Raw genomic sequence first — 6,426 nt, 5'->3', positions numbered from 1 at the left:
TATATACTTTGCTGGTTTTTGTGTTTCTCTAGAGAACCCAATCCAACACAGTTTCCTAGGTGTTAAATCTTTACAGAAGTAGATTGCCCAGTCTTCTTTCCACAGAGTGGCTGGTGGGCTTGAACTGCCAACTTTCTGGTTAGCAGTCAAATGGCTTAGGCACTACGCCACCAGAGCTCCTTTAAATAAGTATGGTGAAAGAATACAACCCTGATGCGCACTCTTCCTGATTTTAAACCATGCAGTATCCCCTCGGTCTGTTTGAACAACAGCCTCTTGGTCTATGTACAGGTTCCTCATGAGCATAATTAAGTGTTCTGGAATTCCCACTCTTTGCAATGTAATCCAATGTTTAGGAATTTAATAATCTTTGTATATGCTGGATATATCCTAACTGTTTAATATTATATTTCAAAAATATTATGTATTATATCTGAAGATTATTTCAAAATAAAATGTGTCATTATATTTAGAAATACTTTTTCTAAAGATTTTACTGACTTTATTTTGCTTTGTTATTTTTTAAATTCCAATGAGGTCTTTTACTTTTTAAAATTATTGTTATAAGTTAACCATTTAAGTTTGTCATCTATAGAAAAATCTACTTTACCATTCACTGAAAACACTTCACTAAATGTTGCAACAAAAATGGACCACATCAGACTAACCAAAAGGACTATAACATTTCAAATGTGGATACCATTGCACTAAATCAGGATTTCTAAAACTTACATGTAAAACTAATAAAGTTTTCAAACTGCTGCTGATCCAGAGTTACATTGGCTTATGTAAATTAACTGCATAAGGCTGAATAAGCAAAAAGATTAAGTTTTATATGAAAATATTGTTAATGTTCCATAATTTATTTTCTAAATCTAATAAACCTTTTTCCTTTTTTAATGCAAAAATCCATGATTTCAATAACCAATTATACTGTGTTGACTACAGGATATCCCATGGATTAAAAGATGTTATGGCACATGCCAAATTTTGGACTAAATGTGTTCAGAATAATTTAAATAATTATGTCATGGACTCCAAGGAATACATACTAAAAAGATTATGATAAAAAAAAAGGAATATATATATATTTCAAACTCATTGCCATTGAGTCGATTCTGATTCATAAAGACCCCGTTGGATTTCTAAGACTGTAAATCTTTATGGAAGCAAATTGCCCCATCTTTCTTCCATGGAGCGTCCACTTGGTTCAAATCACCAACCTTTGGTCAGCGGCCAAATGCCTTAAAGACACCACAATCAGAGCTCCATATGTAACTATCTTCAAAATCAAGTAGCCTTCGACGTACTTTGACATGCAAAAGCATTCAACTGTGTGGATCATAACAAATTATGGATAACATTGAAAAGAATGGGAATTCCAGGACTTGTGCTGGTATGGAACTTGTACGCAGACCAGGAGGCTGTCGTTCAAACAGAACAAGGGGATCCTGGTTTAAAACCAGGATTATATCCTCTCACCATACTTATTCAATCTGTGTTGTTGTTGTTGGGTGCCACCAAGTCTACCTTATGTACAACAGGATGAAACACTGCCCAGTCCTGTGCCATCCTTACAATCTTTGATATACTTGAGCCCATTGTAGCAGCCACTGTGTCAGTCCATCCTATTCAGGGTCTTCCCCCTTTTTGCACTGACCCCTCCACTTTACCATACATGATATCCTTCTCCAGGAACTAGTCCCTTCTAACAACATGACCATGTTGTGCATCAGGAAGAGTGTGCGTCAGGGTTGTATTCTTTCACCATACTTATTCAAAGGAGCTCTGGTGGCATAGTGCCTAAGCCATTTGACTGCTAACCAGAAAGTTGGCAGTTCAGGCCCACCAGCCACTCTGTGGAAAGAAGACTGGGCAATCTACTTCTGTAAAGATTTAACACCTAGGAAACCCAAAGGGGATTGCTATGAATCAGAACTGACTCGATGGCAGTGAGTTTGGTTTGGTGAGTTTATACTTATTCAATCTGTATGCTGAGAGACAAAGTGAGACAAAGTCTTGCCATTCTCACTTCTAAAGAGCATTTCAACTGCATTTCTTCCAGGACAAATTTGTTCATTCTTCTGGCAGTCCATGGTATTTTCAGTATTCCTTCCCAACACCACATTCAAAAGCATTAACTCTTCTTCAGTCTTCCTTATGCATCCTTCAGCTTTCACATGCATATTGTTGTTGTTGTGTGCCATTGAGTCAGACCCGACTCATAGCGACCCCTCCTTGGGTTGCTGAGGCAATATCACTACAGAAGTAGAGTGCCCCATCACATGCATATTAAGCGATTGAAAATACCATCGCTTGGGTCAGGCACACCTTAGTCTTCAAAGTGACCTCTTTACTCTTTAACCCTTTAAAAAGGTCTTTTGCTAAGATGCAACTATTTGTCTCTTCCCATCTAGAGCAAAGAAGAGTGAAGAAAATCAAAGTTATTTGGAAATAATTAGTCCAAAGACATGATGAACCATGAAGACCTCAGCCTTCATGACCCCAAGACCAGAAGAACAAAATGGTGCCCAGCTACCAATACCAACCACTCGGAAAGGGATCAAAATTGGAGATCCTTGTTAGTGTGGGAGGAAAAATGTGGAACAAAAATTCAAAAACACAAAAATGACCACAATTACTGGTCGGTTAGTGTGGTAGTTTGTGTGTCAACTTGGCTGGGCCTGGTTGAGTGGCTGGGCAGCTGGATATACTATTCCCCATGATGAGACTGGTTGGTAATCAACTCCATGGTGGAATCTACTGTGAGCAGCTGAGTAGCTGCCTTAGGCATGTGGTCTGCTTCCTGTATATAAGGAGAAGCCTTGGGGAATGGTCTGTAGCCTATGGCACGCTTGAACCCTGCATGCAGCTGTGTCGTTGTTCAGCAGCCTGCCATGCTTTGCTGACCTTGGGACTTTCAAAGGACTTGAATTAATGGCCTGCCATGTGGTTTGGTAACATCGGGATTGTGCCATTTTATTTGTCAGCCTTGGGTTTGTCAGCCTCAGCAGGCAGTAGCTGCCTGAGTGAAGAGATGCCTCTAGCTTCAGTGGGCCAGGAGCAAGAGGCAGAGCTGAAGGCCAAGGTTAAGGGGCTTTCACACACTTGGAACTCAGATTTCTAGCCTCCAAAAATTGTAAGAATAAACTCCTGTTTGTTAAGGCCATCCCATTTATGGTATATTCTTGTCAGAATGGGACTAGGTAATCAGAACAGATAGAGACTGATGGAACCACCTAGAGTATGGCCGCAGGTTATCCTTTGGGCCTAGAAGTGGACTTGCATCTATGGATTGGCTCTCAGCCTAACAGTTGAAAGACCTACAAGCAGAACACCTACACCAGGGAGATGCACCAACCCACCCCCCTAGGAGGTGCACCCCTTAGATCAGTCAGCCATGAGACATCAGAAGGGCAGCATTCACATAAGGGGAAAGCTGAACAGACAGGAATGCATAAATAAGAAGGGCACAGGGAGGGGTAATCACAGGAAGGGGAGGGGAGGAGAGTTTTCTATGGTTGGGCTTTGTAATTGGGGCCGTAAAATCAAATGTGCATCAACAGTTGAATGTAAAACAAATTTGCTTTGTAAATTTGCACCCAAAGCATGATTAAAAAACAAAACAAATAAAAACATCTCTTGCAGCAGATTTGCGTAGTGCAATGCAACATCTGATTTCCTGACTGCTGCCCTATGAACGTTGGTCGTGGATTGAAGTAAAATGAAATCTTTGACAATTCATCACTAAGTGCTTTAAGTCATCTTCACTTTCAGCAAGCAGTGATGTGTGTCCTGTGCATATTGCATATTGCTAATGAGTCTTAGCAGTATTGAGTCTCTGCATATTGTTGAATCTTCCTCCAATCCTGATGCTGCATTCTTCTTCATATCATCCAGCTTCTCAGGTTATTTGCTCAGCATACAGATTAGTATGGTGAAAGGATACAACCCTGATGCACACCCTTCCTGATTAAAAACGGCAGCCCCTTGGTCTATATACAGTTTCCTCATGAACACAATTAAGTGCTCTGGAATTCCCATTCTTCACAATGTTGTGCATAATTAGTTATGATCCACACAGTCTAATGCTTTTGCATATAGTCAATAAAATGCAAGTAAACATCCTTCTGGTATTCTTTGCTTTCGGACAACATGCATTTGACATCGGCAATGATATCCCTTGTCCTCTTCTGAATCCAGCTTGCATTTCTGGAAGTTCCTGTCAGTATATTGCTGCAACCATTTTGGAATTGTCTTCAGCAAGATTTTACTTGCATGTGATATTAATGATATTATTCAATAATTTTCACATTCTTTTGGATCACCTTTCTTTGGAATGGATACAAATAGGGATCTCTTCCAGTCAGATGGCCAGGTAGCCGTCTTCCAAATTACTTGGCATAGAAGAGTAAGTGCTTCCAGCATGGCATTTGTCAAAAGTAAATATGTGCTTCCATTTGTTGAAACATCTCAATGGGTATTCTGTCAATTCCTGAAACCTTGTTTTTTGCCAGTTCCTTCACTGCAGCTTTGACTTCTTCCTTCAATACCACTGGTTCTTGAACATATGCCACCTCCTGAAATAGTTGAACATTGACTAATTCTTTTTTATAAAGTGACTCTGTGTATCCCTTCAGTCATCTTTAGATGCTTCCTGCATCATTCAGTACTTTGCCCACACAATCCTTCAGTATTGCAACTCAAGCTTTGAATTTTTTCTTCAGTTCTTTCAGCTTGAGAAATGCTGAAGGTATTCTTCCCTTTTAGTTTTCCAACTCTAGGTCTTTGCAAGTTTCATTATAATAATTTACTTTATCTCTCAATCTTTATGCTGAGCAAATAATCTGAGAGCCTGTACTATATGAGGAAGAACATGGCATCAAGATTAGAGGAGGACTTATTAACAAACTGCAGTATACAAATAGGACAGCCTTGCTTGCTGAAAGTGAGAATGACTCGAAGCACTTACTGATGAAGATTAAAGACTACAGTCTACTGTATGGATTACATCTCAATATAAAGAAAATGAAAATCCTCACAATTGGACCAATAAGCAGCATCACAATTGATGGAGAAAAGATTGAAGTTGTCAAAGATTTCATTTTACTTCAATCAATGATTAACACTCATGAAGGCAGCAGTCAGGAAATCAGATGTCATATTGCACTGGACAAATATGCTGCAAAAGATCTTTTTGAAGTGTTGGAAAATCTAAGGTACGCCTAACCCAAGCTGTGGTATTTTCAGTTATCACATATGCATGTGAAAGCTGGGCAATGAATAAGACTGAATGAAGAAGAGTTGATGCTTTTGAGTTGTGGTGTTGGTGAAAAATACTGAAAATACCATGGACTGCCAGAACAATGAACAAATCTGTCCTGGAAGAAGTGCAGCTGGAATGCTACTTGAAAGTGAGAATGACCAGACTTCATCTCACATACTTTGGTCATATTGTCAGAAGGGACCATTCCCTGGAGAAGGATATCAAGCTTGGTAAAGTGGACGGTCAGTGAAAAAGGGGAAGGCCCTCAACAAGTGGATTAACACAGTGGCTGCAACAGTGGACTCAAGTAAGCAACGCTTGTGAGGATGGTGCTTAACCAGGTAGTGTTTCATTCTGTTGTATGTAAGGTTGGTATGAGTTGGAGCCAACTCTATGGCAGCTAACAAAAACAAGCAACAACATACATATCTTCAAAATCAAGTAGCTTTCAACATCCTTACTTCTACACAAAGAGGCACCTATGCCATTATTAAAACTAATTGTTAATATTAAGTATTGATAATCCTGTTCCTTCCTTAACTAATGTTATACTTTATTTTAAAATCCTTTTCATCATTTCTTTTATTATAAAATGCTTTATCTGTCATACTTAATTCCACTTTTAAAGAATATATTTCACAGGTTGAAGAAACCTTTGATGACCCAAAATCAAAATCCCAAAGTCTGCCTGACATTGCTCCAGAAGAACATATGTATTGAAAAGACATAAATATATAGATGCCTAAAAAAAGAAAAACCAAACCAAACCCACTGCTGTCGAGTTGGATCCAACTCATCGCGACCCTTCTCTGGGTTTCTGAGGCAGTATCACTATGGAAGTAGATTGCTCAACCTTCCTTCCAAAGAGTGGCTGATGGGTTTGAACCACCAACCTTTGGTTAGCCATGTAATGGCTTAGGCACTATGCCACCAGAGCTCCCAAAAGAAAGAAAGAAAGAAAAAAAACAAACCTATTACCCTGTCTGGATTGTCCAACCAACTGGAGGACTCAAACTGAAATTCCATTGGCCAGGAAATCAAGTAGATACATCTGAAGTGGACAGCTTTTCCCAAGATCTCCAGACCAGGTCTGTGTAACACATGACTCCTAACTGAGCTGCACTTTAGTGGGTGTTAGTATTACTTTTTCCAATGCAATC

The sequence above is a fragment of the Orycteropus afer genome, unplaced genomic scaffold (genome assembly GCF_000298275.1).
Source record: "Orycteropus afer afer isolate SDZICR_OR568_19922 unplaced genomic scaffold, OryAfe1.0 scaffold00293, whole genome shotgun sequence".
NCBI lineage: Eukaryota > Metazoa > Chordata > Mammalia > Tubulidentata > Orycteropodidae > Orycteropus > Orycteropus afer.
The sequence above is the reverse complement of the archived record's forward strand: the minus strand, read 5'-3'. Positions refer to the sequence as shown.